Here is a 20,220-nt window from a genome sequence, read left to right on the forward strand (position 1 = left end):
CTTTGACCGAATCGCCAACCTTTTCCAAAATTTCTTTGGTGCGCGAATATTTCATCAACAATTGTTTGCAGCTTAAGCAAATCGATTTCAGTGGATCGTCTGCAACAACAGGTTCTTCGGTTATAGCTTCCAAACTAGTCTCCAATCCCTGATTTGTGAATAAATTAAATACTTGTCCTTTTACTCCATACTTTAAATAATCTCCACAAACTCTACATACATTCGTAATAGATTTATTTGGTGTTGTTTGTTGACCAGAGGAAGCCATGTTCAATAATAATGGAAGCGTGTAGGTTTGCTTCTAGTGGGACGAAATTTCCTCGCTGCACACACATGTAAATCCCGCCCACTAAATGTGATTGGGTGATTGCGCGGCTGACTTCCTGAACTACAGCGTCCATACTTGTAGGCCAGTGATACGTTTCTTTCTACTGCTTGCCGACAGACTAGTTGACGCGAGGCAACAGTCTGTCTTGAGAGACTAAGCATTAAATTACACACCTCCTCTCCCCCCCCCCCCCCCCCCCAAAAAAAAAAAACCAAACAAATCTGAGTACAAATGGGTTGCAGGTCTGCAAGCAAAGAAGCCTTGAAAATGTTAAATTATGTAATTGACATGTAGAATTCTGTCTGTCTCTCTCTCTCTCTCTCTCACACTCCGTTTCTTTGTCTTTCTACTCTGTAGTGACTTTACAAACATATACTAATAACTTGTCAAGAAAAGGAAAGGCAGAGAGAGAGCTTGTGTAACACCATTGATTCGAACCCCGGTCTCTCTCTCGCGCGGGGAATCCAAACATACATATAAGTATACGAGAGAGAGAGAGAGAGAGAGGGAATACCCCCTTGGCCATGCATTAACTGGACATATCAGCTTTAGGGCTTATATAGACTCCACATTCACTCCCCTTTGACCTTCACTCCCTAACCGGGAACAAACCTGACCCGGGTCACTCACGGCACCACAATGCGTAACACCCCGAGATTCGAACCTGGATCTCCTGCGTGGGAAAACCGAACAACTATAATATACCGCTATATAGGAAAATCTATCCCTTGTTCCAGAGGAGAAATTGCAGGCTTTTTTTTTCCAGTCTATTTTTTTTTTTTAACCAGTTTTTTTTTTTACCAGTTTAGCTGGAGGGATATCTGGGACATCTGGGACATCCAGCACTTTATAATGTCAGAAGGATGATGCGAGGGTTCCGGGACATATCATTATTATTATTATTATGGCCTGCAGGTTCCTGTTCCAAATCCAAAATAATTAATCGACAACAGTGGCTGAGACTGAGCGGAGACTGCTTTTTGGAAAAAGGAGCAGAGCTACCGTATATTACGGAGAGACCCACAACGGAAACGATTAGCCCGGACTTTTGAATTAAAAGCTGTAGTACGAGAACGGGGGAGGATGTGAGGGGGCGGAGGGGGAGGGGGGGGGGGGGGGGCATGCACGGACGGACGAGATCTGAAATATCACAGCTTATATGGTCAGAGACAGGAAATGTTATTACGTACCACATGATTCGGAGAAAATGAAATGCAACCAGATCGGGTGTAACGCCGGGGACCGAACGAGATTATAAAGATGACGAAGATGATGCAGGGCAGGAAAGTTATATATACAGACAATAAATAACTCATTACAAAAAAAAGCCACCGGAAATGTGTGCTATATATAATAATAAAGCCCGGGTTAAAGTTTGGGAGGCCTGAGAAAAATCACACCCGCGTGAAGTGAGGAGCGCTCGTATACGTCATCATTTCCAGCTTGTAATGCTTGTGTTTATGTATGACCTAAAAATGGACATTCATTATCAATGGTATTTGATGTTTGTGTTAGGACACACTTTGTGTTTACGCCAGTCTATGGTTTACGCGCACACTAAAAGATGCACATATAGGATGGGCTACTGCCCCCTATGAATAAATTCACACCCACGTTAAGTGAGGGGCGCTCATCTCATTCCCGGCCAATCACAAATTTGCGTCCTCACCTTCGTCTTCAATGTCGGTGTTAATGGCCGTGTTTATCACAAACTGGCCACTCATTGTCAATGGCTATACTCAGTGTCCGTCGGGACAATGTTTGTGTTTACACAAACCCTCAAAGCTATATCTCCTTTTGAGGGGGCAGGTCTGCTGTTGAGTGGGCGGTGCAGGTACACTGTCGCGTCGGGCGAGCTTTCAAACTGTCGGATAGCAGCGGCCTTTGTTGAAACAGACTTAGGCTATTTTTAGCACAATAGATTCTGTCAGAGTGTCGGCTCTCAGGTGCATTCAGCAACGTTTTGTTTGTGTGTTTGTTTTCTCTTACATCTTCCAAATGACTTAATTCGACTGCCAGTTCTGCAGACTCGTCTGTTTGGTGGAGAGTTAGCTCTAAAAGGGATAAGTCACCCCAAAAGAATAATCCATAACCCTATAAGCCAAAACCAGCAGTGGTTCCCTATGGAGACACAAGGAGACTTTGTGTCTCCATATAGGGAATCACTGCTGGTCATCAAATGATTAACTTATGAGACAAAACAAAAAAACAAAAATATCCAGGAGTTCAAGTCACCATGGAGAGGGAGTAATCGATGGAAAACAAGTCATGTTGTTGGGGGTGAACTGTCCCTTTAAGAGAACCATGACTGAACCACAGCCGTGACTCAGTGATTACAAAGAGTCGATATTGTTTGATACGATAAAAGTCCTGACAAATAAGCCTCGTTATAGACGGAGCTCTGGCCTTTGAAAGACACAGTAAACAGGATAACACAAAACAAATAGCCCCCGAGGGCTTCATTGTTTCCATTGTGGAATTCATCGATAGCAGCCTTGCAAGTATACTGAATAGAGAGGCATCAATCACCTCCATCTTTCTTTTGTACATTTTCCCCGACCATGAAGCGTCGACGTGAATGGCTGGTCCGGGTTATCTGTACATATTTCTCAATTCTGAGGAGTTTGTGACCCAAAATCACCTCCCAAGTATACGGCACACAAACTGACGCAACGCTTGTATACGAGGGGTCATTTTCTCCGTCGACGTGCGTTGGATTACCAACAGTCACGGAACTGGCCTTCAGGCACTTTATCCCATTCTGACCTGAGATCAGATTCATACGAGGTTTCCACTGGACACACACTGGTCTGATTAACCCATTCTGACCTGAGATCAGATTAAAAAAATGTCAGTCGTTCTTCGATTTTTCAAAAATAGCGGACCTACAGATCGTAGCGCGCCACTCGGTGGCGCACTATGAGCTTGTAGATCTGCTATTTTTCAATGGCTAAAGCACGACATGATGCTAACACCAAAAGGGGTTCCCGCGCAAAATGGGTTATTTATTGAGTTGGCACGGCAGCGCGCAGTGGTACATGTCATTGGTATAGGCCGCTGAAGAAGGCTTTGTGCCGAAGCGCCTTCTCTCTGCTCTGTAATATTCTGCCAACTAAATAACAAAGTGCCAGAAGGACATTTCTGTGCAATGCTGGTAAAAAACACATCTATAGAGTCGACCATACACCCAGCAAAGTCTTTGCTAGAAGGAACTTGAGTATAGCGCCCAAAATACAGACTATACTACACTATAGACAACACACAACTGTATTGAGAATATGTTCTCAATGGTCTATAGGACTCTAGGTGTAGAAATAGCTGCATAATGTGTTTTGAGGGGCGCTATAGTCCCTCCAATGCATGGCTTTCCAAAATGACGTCATGTGGCAGCCAAGTCTTTAGGGACTTTTAATGTTTGTTTAGAGCGTACTTATGAAGTTCCCGTCGACCAGGCAAGTCTGTGGACTTTTATGTTTGTAAATTATAATGTTATTTGTGGCATACAAAAATATTTCTCATCAAAATATATTGAAGTGCAGCAAATAGCATGGCAACTTGATGTACACATTCATCAAGACCTTGATGAAAAACACGAAAAATAAATATCAAAGATAAATGGAGTGATCCCAGTGAGCTGCATGGTGAGACTGGCCCCTATTGAGGAAGAACCAGGTGGGCCAGATCTCCACTGATTACACACTCCGCCCCTCCAATCATTATCTGAAACACAGACGCCATGTTTTAGTAGACATGACAACCAGACGAGCTACCCTGGTTGTCACACAATGCAATGCAATACAAAATAAGACATTATAATGTCACGAAACAAAGTCTCACCATTGTTTCTGTATTATAATAACAATAACAGTCTCTGTGCCGGCAGCTGTTTGTATCGTATTGCTGTCGCTCTCCGCGACATGTGCATAGATGTTTGTGGCGACGATGTTTTTGTGTTTGTGAGAAATATAGCGGTCCAATTCAGTGTGTTGAGACTTGTGAGGGTTGTGGTCGGATGCTTTTGTGCATCTTTCGGATGCCTGAAACTCCGTTAATGTCCATCAATCTGACAGGACCCAGAACGGGAGAGAGGGAAATCATGTACCAAAAAAATATAAACCAAGGGATATCTATCTTGTATCTATAAATGCACCATGTCTCTGTATGTCTGTACCAGTGACGTTTTTGGCAGCAATTGTTTTTATTTTAGTTTTAGTCATAGTCTTTTGAACAGTTTTCCTTTTTAGTTTTAATCACATTTTAGTCACCTGGACTGTTTTAGTGTGTGCTCAGTTTTAGTCGACTAAATATCATAAGATTTTAGTCGACTAAATCCACAGCTGATTCAGTCGAACAAAATGTGTTTTGGCGGGACTTGATGCCGTCGTTTCACTTGCTGAAAATCTGCTATTTTCGGCATGCAACCAAGTGTAAAATTACTTATACTGGATAGTCTACAGTTTTTATTTGTTGACGAAATTGTCAATACATTTAGTCTCATAGTTTTAGTCATCATAGTTTTAGTATTAAGTCAGTTTCCATTTAGTCTTCGTCAGTGGAAAAAGGTAGTCGACGGACACTTTTCGTTTTCGTTTTAGTCGACGAAAACAACACAGGTCTGTACTGTACGTCTGTAATGCACGTATACTGTAACCCGAGAACCGTTCGCCCTGCCGACGTCAAATTCAACACACGCGTTCCATCCACACCCCCACAGGGAGTGCATGCAGGCAGTGGCCCGGTGTCGAGTCGGTCGGACCCACAGTTGTCCAGAAACAGCACAAAAGGCCTCATCACCTCTATATCTCCATATATGGAGCTGGCCTGTTCTGACATCACACCACTTCATATTTGGGTTCAAATATGCCTGACACAGAACTCCAATTATAAAGGCATAAAGGGACACAGCGAGACGGATACAGACATCTCCATGTATGGGCATAAAAGGGACACAGACAGATGAGATGGTGTACATGGAACAGGTACTGCATTGACGTATTAGTGACGTCTCTATTGGGGCCAAATCAAGTCAAACCAAGACCAGTCAGATCTGGCCCAGAATATCACCTGATTTCAACCAACACAAATTCTGCCCACTAAGACAGTCGTCCCTAGAATTAATCAGAGAGAGTCCGATCGAGGCCACATCAACTGTGTAGTCATATCATAACTATAGTCAGATCTAGGCCCAGAATAAGCTATATATTATTTCAACTGGTGAAGACGTCCTGGGAATGACTTAAAGATCATCCCCATACTGTATATGTCATGGTCTGCATACCTGCACGTCTCCCTGTCTGTCAGCCACTCCCACTCTCCAGTCCTACCCTCAAGTCATTGTCACACACCCGTTCCCACTCCAATCCCAAAGCCCAGCAGGGCCACGCCCACAATATACAAACCCTGAACACTTCCACAATCAACCTGCTCACTATATATAAGACTGGACTCATCCCACACTCACACTGTCAGAACACATAAGCCATTGTCCGGTGCTCCTTTTTGGATTTGTACTTTTTGAATAGTTTAGCCCTTTGGCTTCCCTGAGTTATTTGCTTCATGTGCTGGCCTTGCTGCCGTGTTTGTTGCGAATGCAGTGAGCACTTACTATGAGACCTAGCAGATCATGTGTGTCCGTGTGTCCGTGTGTCCGTGTGTCCCCCCTTTGTGCCCATATATGGAGCTGAGTGATTTGTTTGTGATTGATGCAACGCACTCCATATTTGGACGTATAGCTGCTTTGGGGACTCCTTATATGGTTATGGCTAAGTTAAAAACTTAACTTAAAAATAACTTAACTTAAAAAAATAATAACTTAAAAATAAATCTTAAAAAACCCCAAATATGTACGAGCTGCGTTCGCTTCCCGCGTTTGCGCGTCTTACTGGTATGTATGCTAGGCTGATTATTTAATATTAAAACTGTTTGAAACTATACTCTATGCTCTTGCATTTGGGTTCAGTCCATTCTGCCACCGTGACCATATATGGGCTGTGACCCGGCCTATAGTCCTGAACGTCACCGGAGTCACCGGAGGACGTCATCATAACGTCGTCATGACGTCATTAACCCATTCTGACCTGAGATCAGATTCATACGAGGTTTCCACTGGACACACACACACACACTGGTCTGATTAACCCATTCTGACCTGAGATCAGATTCTGAAAATGTCAGTCGTTAAAGTCGTAAAAAATAGCAGACCTACAAGCTCGTAGCGCGCCACTCGGTGGCGCGCTATGAGCTTGTAGATCTGTTATTTTTCAATAGCTAAAGCATAACATGATGCTGACACCAAAACGGGTTCCCGTTCAGAATGGGTTATGGCTTGCTATGGGCTCTGTTTGTCTTCCCCCTGTAACCTTTTGTCTGGGCAACGTTGGCAGAAAAACTCAACGCCAAATCTGGCAAACAGTCAAACAATTTAATCAACGAGATCGACAGGGCGTTTTTGATTAAAACGGGTAATTTTCTACAAGCGAGAAATGAAAAGCCTTTTCATTTAAAAGCGGGGAGTCTTATTGAATCCGTGTTGGCGGAACACTTTGAACAATCGCTATAATACCTGCGGGTGTTTTGAGGCAAGAGAGAGAGAATTAAAGGGAAGGATGATGTTCGCCGATTGGGCGCTGGAACAGCCAGCCGGGCTCTCAAGAGAATGAAGACAGTGCAGGGCTAATTTAATTGTGTGATTGTGCGTGTAACCGTATCTGTGTTGTTGGTGGCATTGTGTTCTTGTTTACCTGGGGTGTTGAAGATTCATTGTTAAAAGGGTGTGTGTGCGTGTGTGTGTGTGGACCCACTTATGGATACTTGTGAGGACCAAATGTCCCCAAAGTATAGTAGAATTATAGAGAAATGGTCATTTTGGTGATCATTTTATTTTCCTGACGCTCATACGAGAAACTTTTAGTTTTATGGTTTATAAACATTCTTTGTCGGTCTGCTCCAACCATACGTTCCAAGACTGTCTCTATAGAGATCCTCATCCATTGATTGATTGATTGCAATATGTATTAACAGTTTGCAGAATTACAGTACATTTCAAGCAGAAAACTCAATACAAAGACTGTTAAACTGTGAGTGCACGACCCAATTAAGCATTATACACTTGTTTACAACAGGGTCCACCTCGTTCAATTCATCAACAAATGGGTTATAAGTCCTGCTGGTTGTTCCTCCCACTATAACTAGTAAAGACTGAAGGTGATTCGAGCCTAATTTGCTATGGTTTTGCACCCCTCCAGGCTATGGGATTGACCCCCCCCCCCCCCCCCCCCCCTATACCACCTGGAATCTGTGGCCTCTGTTGGACCCTTTTAAAATAAAACCGTGTAAAGGTATATTCAGTGATTTCACTCAAAAAACCTTAGGTTTCGTTTTTGGCTGGGAGGTTTTTTGACCCCCAGGGGTTAACTGGGGACAGAGAGGAACTCCTTATATGGTCAGCACACTCTATAGTAGAGAGGATTATCACAACAAAACAAGACAAAATAAGTGATATTTGAATTAAGTTAAATCACTGAATATACCTTTAAAGACCCATGGCATGCACCTTTTCAGACAGGCCCACATTGTCACACGTAGTCCCGTATTGATTCCTCGATTTGCGCCTATTGTTCAGTTTTCTGTCTCCTCCTCCTCCTCGCTCTATCGCTTTAGTGTTGACATTGTTTTCCTTTAATCGTCGTGTGACGGCACTTCACGGTGACTCTGATGATGTCCGTGAAAGACACACGAGTCTGACTGTGACATCACTGAGTATATATATAGTAATACAAACCTGCGTGTGTTCTCCTTTTAACCCATTCTGAACGGGAACCCATTTTGGTGTCGGCATCATGTTATGCTTTAGCTATTGAAAAATAGCAGATCTACAAGCTCTGCTATTTTTTTGAAAAATCGAAGAACGACTGACATTTTTATATCGAATCTGATCTCGGGTCAGAATGGGTTAATCAGACCAGCGTGTGTCCGCAGTGGAAACCTCGTATGAATCTGATCTCGGGTCAGATCTCATGGTTTCCATCTCGGGTCTCACCGTGATCCTCCCGGCAGGGTGGAGCTGGCTGTGACACTGAACCAAAGTGACAATCATAGGGCTGGTTATAAACGCCACTGAGCCTTGACTTCCAATAGATGCCCCCGCGATGCCAAGAGGCACAGCCGTATCTCTCCCTCCGTGCGCACGCACGTGTGTGTGTGTGTGTGTGTGTGTGTGTGTGTGTGTGCGTGTGTGTGTGTCTGTGTGCACGTGCGCGGAGACAACCGCAAGACAACCGCAACTGTCTACTCATAAGAGTTTGACATTTCTCAGCGTTTACTCGGCATGCCGGGTCCCTTCCAAATATGCCAGAGCTGTCTAGCAGCCCTGTAGCTGTGGCACCCACCCAGAGAGCATGTGTTTATATACAATTGTGTGTGTGTGTTCTGCTCAGTTTGTGTGTGTGTGTGTGTGTTGTCTTGTGCGTGTGTGCGTGCACGCTGATGGTGCCGCTATTTTGAACGTGTCTGTGTGTATGCGCTACATAGGCACCTTTGTCTGCCTTTTCGTGCATAAATCTCAGCGGGAGAAAGTGGATCACTCAGGAATGTGTGCCTCATGCTTAACCCATTCTGACCTGAGATCAGATTCATACGAGGTTTCCACGGGACACACACTGGTCTGATTAACCCATTCTGACCTGAGATCAGATTCTAAAAATGTCAGTCGTTCTTCGAATTTTTCAAAAATAGCAGACCTACAAGCTCGTATCGCGCCACTCGGTGGCGCGATATGAGCTTGTAGATCTGCTATTTTTCATGATGCCAACACCAAAATGGGTGCCCGGTCAGAATGGGTTAAGTGTGCGTGCGTGGCGTGCGTGCGTGCGTGCGTGCGTGCGTGCGTGCGTGCGTGCGTGCGTGCGTGCATATTGAAGGACCACTTCAGTGTTTCCATTGTGGTCGTATATCCAATACAATTCAAGGTATTCAATTCAACGGTGCGTTTTTTCTTTTCTTTTCGTTCTTATGTACAAGAACAATGGCTTCTGTCGCGGCATGCTAACATTCCAGGAATAGACCAGGCGGTGGTTTCTCTTATACCTTGAAACACCCGTTGATGATGTCCGACGGAAAAATCGTGGCATCTTATATATACTGTAGCTTTATTTACGACAATATAGGCCTACAGGCGGAGACTCCGAGGAGAAGTAGAGTGGCCGGATGGTAAACACAAGGTTCCCGGTTCGAACCCGGGCTCCCCCAGAGTTACTGTCGAAGCGAGACACTGAGCCATTGCTGCCAATGTGCAGACTAAACCACACCCATCAGAGGTGTGGCTTTCATAGGTACCTATAGGTACTTTTATAAACCTTTAGAAACCTCTAGGTGTCAGGCCGGTATAGTAAGGAAGGGAACACCACTGTATGTGCAGGTTGGTGCCTTGCATGGTTTCCGCCGCCATCGGTGTATGAATGTGTGTGTGTGAATGGGTGAATGTATAATGCACAATCTATGTAAAACGCCTTGGATAAAGGCGCTATATAAATGCACTGCATGAGTAGGCTATAATTATGAAGATAAGGTTGATACATGGCTGTAGTCACTGTTGGAAAGAGAATAAGTACATTTTAGTATCTCAAATTACTTTTACTTCTACTGTAGTCTACTAGATGTATACTACAGTATACATCAGATCGAGATATTGTACTAACACTCCACTCCACTGCATGTATTTGAAAACTTTTTAGTTATACTTTGTAGATTTAGATTTTGACCACAAAACATACATCACATTATAACCACTTCAGCCCTATATATATATCGGTATACATTTCGGCCATATGAAAACAGACGATCTTGGCCTGGGCCGTTTGCTCAGCGGTCCAGGCACCTTGGCTTGGTAATCCAGTCTGGCAGTGTGGCCGCGGGTTCGACTCCCGATCTCGACGGCCTTTACTGCATGTCTTCCCCCCCATCTCTCTCCCCATTTCCTTTCCGCCTATACTGTCTGTCCCTCAATAAAAATGTTTAAGGCAAAAAAGCCACAAAAAAAAATAAAAAAATTGACGATCTGCTATTTTCGATTTTTTTTATATACAAAACTAGACATGGGAGTACTTTTACTTTTGGTACTTTAAGTAGCCTATACATTCTGATGCCGACACGTTTGTATACCTTTACTCAAAATGTCGGATTTCACTTGTAACGGAGTATAGCCCATTTCTATACTTTCATTTAAGTCAATTTGAGTATGGTGGGTGTATAGTTCTCCCTTTAAGTGCAACGTGTGTGTAACTCAGTTCTGGAAGTATGCTGTGCGTGCACAGCATTTGCATGCTTTAGCTATTGAAAAACAGCAGATCTACAAGCTCATAGCGCGCCACCGAGTGGCGCACTATGAGCTTGTAGGTCTGCTATTTTTGAAAAGTCGTGAAAATGTGCCTCAAATTTGGAATATATATGTTTCAGAACGAACGTTTTTAACTCAAAACTTTGCTTCTGGAGGCGGTCCCTGGAACAGCATATTTTCAGATGGGGGTCGGAGGTCAATTACAGATCATTTTTTGGGGTCCTTGACATGAAATATTGAGTGATATACCTGTACAGTAGGCCTATAGAAACATACTGTAGGTATTTCAGAAAACTGTCAGGATTTCTTTTCAGGCCTAAAATGGGATAACACACACTCACTGAGACTAAGGCTGCAACAACAAATCGATTAAATCGATAAAAATCGATAATCAAATTCGTTGCCAACGAATTATCTTAGCGATTATTATCGCGGGTGTTTTCCAACATTAAAATGTAACATAAAGCTGCTTTCTTTTTACCGTTCAGTAACGGCACTAGGCTGAACGAACAATATGCAACGGGTCCGTATAAACACAACACAAGATTGTCTTGAACGTGACCGCGTTCCGCATCTACCCCTCTCTCTCCCAACTTCAGTCTCCCCCCTCCCACACACACACACACACACACACACACACACACACACACACACACACACACACACACACACACACACAGAGAGGGAGAGCGTCAGCCAAGTGGCTCTGTGCCTGGCTGCGACGCGCTCAAAACAGCTGATCTGCAAACTCATCAACTGGTTGCAAAATGCCCCAAACAGGTCCCAAAACATGTAATTTGTGAGCACGGCCACTGTCCATATTTGTTTGTTTATGACAAAGAATGCTCCCCGATGTCTGAATCTGTGAGCTTGCAGGCTGGCTACGACGAGCACTATAGCAGCTTGCTAACGATCGTTAGCTCCTCAAATGTGTTCCATTCCACCTGTGTAATCTTAGCAGCGCATTGAAGTGGGCACAGGGCAAAAGCAGAATATCTGTGAACGTTTTTGCTTAACAATGATTTATTCAGTGCTGTTTAAGTTAACTTTGGCAATATGTGATCATACTAGAGCCTAGACCCTAGAGAACATGCCAATATGGCTGCTAAATAAGAACGGATTCCCCTATCAGCTAGCATGCTACTTGAAACGTGTGTGTGTGTGTGTGTGTGTGTGTGTGTGTGTGTGTGTGTGTGTGTGTGTGTGTGTGTGTGTGTGTGTGTGTGTGTGTGTGTGTGTGTGTGTGTGTGTGTGTGTGTGTGTGTGTGTGTGTGTGTGTGTGCGTGCGTGTCCACACAGACTGTAGGACAGTGGTTCTCATAGTGGGAGTTCTGCAGCTACATTATAGATAGTTAGGAAGTAAACCAAGTGGACCCTAAAGGGTCTGTAAATTACAAAAATTGTCAAAATTGATTTTACAATAGAAATTAAAATATAAAAATTGGGGTCCAAAGGATAGAAATGAAAAGAAAGACAGTCAGCTATACACGGTCAAGTACATTACAGATTACAGTATCATTACAAGTAGGAATGGCAATGAAATCAAATTGGATAAAAAAGGGGGTAACATATTAATTTTGAAGGAGTATTCATTTTTATTATCTTTATTGTTAGTTACAACATGCCTAAAATAACTTGAAGCTAATTTTTTTAAGTAATTGCAAAAAGGTGCCATAATCCGATTAATCGATTCATCGTTTAAATAATCGGCCGATGAACCGATTATGAAATTAATCGTTAGTTGCAGCCCTAACTGAGACGGTCTGAGAAGCTTTCACTAAAACGGTTCAACGTTTTGACAGGCGGCACGTGGAGCTCCCAGAGAGAGAGCGTGGCCACGGCATATATAAACATTAATTTGCATGTGCAGCGAAAAATGGTTTCTATATTATATAGGCAGAGGAATCCTTTTCTGCAATAGTGCTTTAATTGAGACGGACAGACGGTATATAATATGGGACGCATGGCTGCTGTGTCTGAGTGAGAGCTCTTCATGGGGCCTCGCTTAGCCAGAGGAGGAGCACTTTTCTGTCTGTCTGTCTGTCTGTCTGTCTGTCTGTCTGTCGTTTAGTACCACCGCCGCCTCAGGACATTGTGGTATATACTGCAGCTAAAACAGCCTCAGAAGCAAAAACAAAAAAAAGAAATGCCATGATGGACTGGTTATATCTGGTTATATCTGGTTATATATAACTGCTGCTGGTGATTGAGGCTCAAACCATTGGAAATAAGTTTGAGGGACATAGGGACAATACGATATTAAATATAAAAATTCACGTTATATAGATGCTTTAAATGTTATTTTGTTGCTCACCGGAAGATAGCCCATCTATATGAGCTCTTTGTAGATCTGCTATTCTTCGAATGACATTTCATGACATGAAATCGCCGTCCGGGCAATACTGTCCCGCATGTCCTCACAAGTATAGTAATACAAACGCGTGTGTGTGTGTGTGTGTGTGTGTGTGTGTGTGTGTGTGTGCTGTATAGTATGCACAGTGTTGCGCACGTGTAAAGGAACTTGTGGCATGTCTGGTCTGCCTGGCGCGGCGCATGAGGCCTCGAGCCGTCTCGGTGTGGCGTGGGGAATGCGGTGTGTGTGTGTGTGTGTGTGTGTGTGTGTGTGTGTGTGCGTGTGTGTGTGTGTGTGTGCGTGTGTGTGTGTGTGTGTGTGAGTGTGTGTGTGTGTGTGTGCTCTCCCCATAGTTCCACGAGGAGGAGAGGAATGATTTGTTTTATGGAAAAAAAGAATGATCACATCTCCTCCCATGATGTGGCAACAAGAAAAAAAGAGAAAAACCTGGACCGCAGCGCGCGTCTCTCTCTCTCTCTCTCTCTCTCTCTCTCTCTCCCACGTTAATATGGCCACCGACACGCTATATACACGGAGACGTGGATGAAAGCCCGTTTATAATCAGAGGTTCCGCGGATTAAGACCTTAATGCCTGCTAAGATATGGCTATAGCGCGGTCACGCCTCTGCATTTTGGGAGGCGCGCCACATTTGTGGACGGGGAAATATGGAATATATAGGATCGAATCGTGATTATATAAAGTTCATAGTTGAAAAAGCCAATGAGTTCGGAATGCTATTATAGTGCCTCAGCCACCATGGCAGTTTGACCTATATATATATATATATACTTGTGAGACAATTATTTCACATTTTGCACTCCATATTTATTCTCCAGATGTTCAGAAAACAGCAGATACAAGGTTGGACCATCTATAGTTCCATTTGTATTTTGTACACTCTCAGAGTTAAATTATAACATTGATTTTTTTACAATGTCAATCGGGGTCCCAGAGATAGAAATTCTGACCGGGAACCCATTTTGGTATTAGCATCATGTTATGCTTTAGCTATTGAAAAATAGCAGATCTACAGGCTCATAGCGCGCCACCGAGTGGCGCGCTATGAGCTTGTAGATCTGCTATTTTTAGAAAAATCGAAGAACGACTGACATTTTTAGAATCTGATCTCAGGTCAGAATGGGTTCATCAGACCAGTGTGTGTCCAGTGGAAACCTCGTATGAATCTGATCTCAGGTCAGAATGGGTTAAATGGGGGGTCCCTACAGTATGAATTCATGTCAAACTGATCACTGCCAGAGCCGTGGAAATCTCCTCTCGGTCCCTGCAGGCATATCTTTTCAAATGGGGGGGTCTAATGAGGGGGCTAATTAGTGTCAATTTGGGGGTCCTTAAACATAAAAATGTTTGAATTGATATTTTACATAAAAGTGTGTACTTTTTACACCATTATGAGGACACTCCCCTATACCATAGCACGCAGCCCTCCTCGGAACGGTTTGAGGATAAATGAAATTGATTCCTGCATGGGACAAGTCAAATTCCCAAAGGCCTAACCCCTCCCTCCTTCCCCCAGCTAGGGGGGGGGGATTCCTTTATTGATTGGAATCTGACCGCTCAGCTCAGCGCTGTTAACATAAATTAACACCCGGTGGAGACGTGTGTGTGTGTGTGTGTGTGTGTGTGTGTGTGTGTGTGTGTGTGTGAACCCAATCCGCCACCACTGCAGGGTGTATAGTAGGACTTGGCACATGAGCCGCTAAGTAATGACAGTTCCTCACACGGCAGACATTTTGAGACGAGAGAGAGAGAGAGAGAGAGAGAGAGAGAGAGAGAGAGAGAGAGAGAGAGAGCGAACACCGGACACCGAGGTATATTAAATATGCATGTGCTCTTGTTGGGTTTGTGGGAGCGGGGGAGGGGAGGGGATGGAAGTGTTGCCACTCCAGGGCTTCAGTGACTTATATACCGCTTATAAGGCTCATATTATATAGCCTACTGTACTTTAGGGCATTGCAGGGGATGCAAATGCATTTATACTTATGTCAACGTTATATGAATTTAAATGCAAATACATTGGACATAAAAAAATAAAATAACATTTGAATACCGTATATATACAATAGTCATTGAGCTATATACGATAGACTAATTTGCATGTTTGGAATTGTAACAGCTGAAATCAATAAAGTATCAATCAAGTATCAGCGTAATCCATGGTCTCTAAACTGCCTCCTGGCCAGTCGGGGCGCCTGATGGAGGGGAAAGGAACTGGTTGGTGAGGGGTAGGGGGGGCCGCATGATGTGGCCCCCGGGGTGCCGCCCCCTTTGCCCATGCATGTACATACGCTTTAGGGTTAGAGTTCTCAAGGGTCGGGACCCCTGCAGGGGAGGGGAAGGGGGTGTGTGTGTGCGTGCGTGCGTGCGTGTGTGTGTTTGGAGACATGCAGGTGTCAGTGTTCAGACGCTGCATGCATGCATGCTGCCACCTGATGCGGCTTAAAATAAAAACCCCACGCTAATGAAGACCTCCCCAAGTATTTCTTTAGTTGAGTCCTTTTGAATCCAGTTGAATTCACTTGTTTTTGTCATATTTCTTTTTTAGTCATCTGAAGTGTTTTATGATACAGTGTTATAGTGTATATAGTTTTTGTCAACTAAAATATCATCGATCGGGTCATGGGTGAAGCAAATATTCTATTCTCCATGCAGTGCTTGCTCCACACATGCGCTGTATATACCCTATAGACAAGAAAGCATGGCTGGCTGGGCTGGGCTGGAGGTTTTGACTGAGGGGCGATTTTTTTGCACATGAGGGGCGATGCACATGCAGGCCAAGAGGATCCACACACCCCTCCTCACCCACCCCCCACCCCATTGGCATCTTCGGAGAGGCACATATCCGTCTTCCTGACAAGTCGGTGGCGTCAAGTGCCGGCTAGAGTGGGACATTCCTGCAAGCACATGCATGCGTGGTGGGGGCAACTGACGCTGCAGCGGAGTGTGCCCCGCGCACACGCACGCACACACACGCAGGCACGCAAGGCACGCATGCACACATGCACGCACCCATGCACACACCCACACACACACCTCCCGGAGCACCTCACATCTGGAGGGGGGAGAGCAACCCGATCTGCGACCACACAGCCTGGGGTGTGGGGGGGGGGGAGACGGAGAGAGAGAGAGGGGAGGGGGGGGGTCTTTCACTTAAGCTCGCCAACCCCCCCCCCCCCCCCCCCCCCCCCACCAACCCCGTGCGGCTCTGTGGCACTTACAAATGAGGTCAAGACTGTAAAGCATGTCGTTGTCGACGTCAGACAGAAACCTCTCATCTCCCGTATTCCACCTCCCCCCCCCCCCCCCCCTGCCACCTCCCCCCGCTCCGTAAATGTATACGCCCTGTACTTGATCACACTATTATACTGTACAACGTTGCACGAAAGCATCAAAACTATAGCATATCTTCACCGTATAGCTCTGATAGTCTTGCCATGATGTATACTTTTGAATTGGAATGCAGAAACGTTCACGTTTTGGACATAGGAGTTTTCCACCTGACAGAGATGATGTAAACGTACAGTTGCTTGGTCGGGTGGCGGGGGGGTGGGGGGGTGATCCGTGGTTGACTGTATGCAGGGCTGCGATTATTGATGATTTCCTCTTTGGGATTATTATTCGATCAATTTGTGATTCATCGAATAATACATTTTTATCGTATCAACGACGTCATGCACACACAGTGAAACTATAGTGACTGACTCATTGATTTTTGTTTTGATTGATTGAAATATTTATTAACAGTTTGTAGAATTACAGTACATTTTAAGCACAAACTCAATACAGAGATTGATTGATTGATTGAGTGAATATAGTTTATTAGTCAGAAATGTGTAAACACGCGATACAGGTCAATACTATAACTCTGTTATGAGGATAAAACCAGAACAACACTAAAAGACTTGTTTACATAATTAAAGGGTCCGCCATTTTTCAATTCATCAGACCGTATAAAGACATATACAAATATTACACTTCTATGCAAATAAAACATATAAATCATCATACATACAGTTAGAAAAACAGGGAAAACATGTACAGTAGTGTGCGTGCGTGTGTGCGTGCGTGCGTTTGCTGTCTCGGTCGTGCAACGGTCGTCATAAACCGTGAATATAACTCTGCTCTTCCCATACAGAGCGCGTCCATGAGGAGCTATTATACAACGCTTTGTATATATATGTTTCCCGGCATGTGAGAATCTGTGTAAATGTTTATGCATTATATGGGTGGGTTGGTGCAGGGTCCGGGGGTATTATAGAGAGGGGGGGGCAGCTATATACGACCTTGACCCCCACGTCTCGGCCCTGGCATGCCTTTAGCCCATTCTGCGCGGGAACCCATTTTGGTGTTATAATTATGCTTTAGCTATTGAAAAATAGCAGATCTACAAGCTCGAGTGGCGCGCCACTCGAGCTTGTATAGGTCTTGCTATTTTTGAAAAATCGAAGAGCGACTGACATTTTTTTTTTGAATCTGATCACCGGTCAGAATGGGTTATAATCAGACCTAAGTGTGTGTCCGCAGTGGAAACCTCGTATGAATCTGATCTCAGGTCAGAATGGGTTAGTGGACCATATCTCCCCCCCATTCATCCTTGTCATGCTGGCGAGAGAGGGGGGGGGGGGGGTCGTTGGAGCGTGCTACGTGTGTGTGTGTGTGTGTGTGTGTGACCGCTTGACTTCGTTCGGCGTAATGAAAATTCCACATGCGCCACATCAAGATGTTACTGCCGCGAGCGAGCTCGTCTTTACCGGCCTGTCAGTCATCGCCTCTCTGACGACGGACTGACGGGGCCCACTGTCTGTTGTTTATGCGGGTTGTCCTGACTTATATATATATATACGTATAGGTTGTCACTGAAAATAGCCGATCTACAAGCTCACACCATGATGTGCGTCGCGGCTATAGGGGTTGGGATCCGGAGAACCGAAAATTAAGAGCTTACCCCCCATGCCAAAGCGCCAGCACTCGCCCAGCAGTCTGCTGTCACCCAGGCGGATGGATGCGTGCACACGACCTCGCCAGTTAGTCGCTTTTCGCCCTCAGGCGTCTTGGTTTTTGTACGATACTGACTGCCATAGTGCTTTCCATTTAACGCGCAAGATTCAATCAACAATAAAGTTTTCGTTATTTTTATTCTTTATCCTTATCCTTATCCTTATCCTTATCTTTATTTTTCGGAAACCGGAATCGGTTCTATATCACAATTGGGATCGTGACTGGAACTGTGTTTTTATCACACTGTCAGTCAGAGCTGGTTATGTGCGGACTTCACGTCTGCCACGTCTCTTCACATCACCATAACAGTGGAGAGTGTACACATGGATGTAGCATAACTGTGGAGAGTGTACACATGGATGTAGCATAACTGTGGAGAGTGTACACATGTATGTACCATAACTGTGGAGAGTGTACACATGGATGTACCATAACTGTGGAGAGTGTACACATGTATGTACCATAATTGTGGAGAGTGTACACATGGATGTACCATAACTGTGGAGAGTGTACACATGGATGTACCATAACTGTGGAGAGTGTACACATGTATGTACCATAACTGTGGAGAGTGTACACATGGATGTACTATAACTGTGGAGAGTGTACACATGGATGTACCATAACTGTGGAGAGTGTACACATGGATGTACCATAACTGTGGAGAGTGTACACATGGATGTACCATAACTGTGGAGAGTGTACACATGTACGTCTCTCAGAGTCACAGACCTGTGAGGGTCCATTTGGAACCCGTTCCTATATAGGAATCGCTAAAGCCAAGGCAACCTATTCAGACCATTGAGAGGGAGTCGCTTTAAGGAAACCGGGGAATCATAAATGATTGCAAGCTTGTCGACTGGCTATATTTTTTGGTGCGCGACACTCTCACGCAGCCATACATACATTATATACAACCAGGTCGTTACATTCAATTGCACACAGCCGCACAAGGATGCACATGCACAGGAACACGCACGCACACACGCACAATATATATATATATATGTCAACACAAAGAAGAGGACACAAATATATTCATCCCCTGGTATTCCTCCAGGGAGAGGTGGTGACATGTTGGACTGCTTATAGTTATAACTTATAAGCATTAAGCACACTCTTCCCCCCTCCAGACAGACAATGGCAAACATTTTATGGCGCACTGGTTGTGCGCTCATTCCTTCAACAAAAAAAAAAAAACCTGACACAATAATAATTCGCACCATAGTGCTTGCCAACAACGCTTACAGCAAAGCCGTTGCGTGTATATACAGTAAAAATGCGAGGCCGTTTAAAACAAACGAAAGCCTGTATTCTTTAGGAATACATAAAAGTGACAAAGGGGGGGGGGGGGGCTTTCTCAATCTGAAAGATGGGAGTGCCATAGTTTTTCCCCTGTTTTGTATGTGTGTCTATGTGAAGTTAACACTTCGCTCTAACAGCGCATATTAAAATATGTCTTCCGTAATCCCTATGTGTGACTATGGGTTTCTTCCTGACATGCTAAAGCCTATAATATGAGTCAAAAAGGCCCCCAATCGAAAAAAAACCCCACTGAAATCATGTGGGTTTTAATGCCTTCTGAAAACTTTCCCAGAGACGTCAAAATGCCTTTGTCGATATACCCCCCCCCAACCCCCCCCTCCACCACCCGTTAACCCACTCTGAACGGGAACCCATTTTGGTGTTATAGCATCATGTTATGCTTTAGCTATTGAAAAATAGCAGATCTACAAGCTCATAGCGCGCCACTCGGTGGCGCGCTATGAGCTTGTAGATCTGCTTTTTATTTTTGAAAAATCGACTGACTGACATTTTTATAGAATCTGATCTCAGGTCAGAATGGGTTAATCAGACCAGTGTGTGTCCTGCAGTGGAAACCTCGTATGAATCTGATCTCAGGTCAGAATGGGTTAATGGCCAATCAATGTGGCGGTATGAAAAGAACCTCCGTGGAGCCCCGCGAATCGACCGAAGAGGAGCTCTCGAGCAGAGCTGGTTATTTAACCCATTCTGACCTGAGATTCTAAAAAAAATGTCTTCTATACATCCTGACAGTTTCCTGAAAAAAGCTATGTTTCTATGTAAGTCTCTCTTCGATTTTTCAAAAATAACAGACCTACAAGCTCGTAGCGTGCCACTCGGTGGCGCGCTACGAGCTTGTATGTCTGCTATTTTTCCAATAGCTA

Source organism: Protomyctophum bolini (genome assembly GCF_963924005.1).
Source record: "Protomyctophum bolini genome assembly, chromosome: 8".
NCBI lineage: Eukaryota > Metazoa > Chordata > Actinopteri > Myctophiformes > Myctophidae > Protomyctophum > Protomyctophum bolini.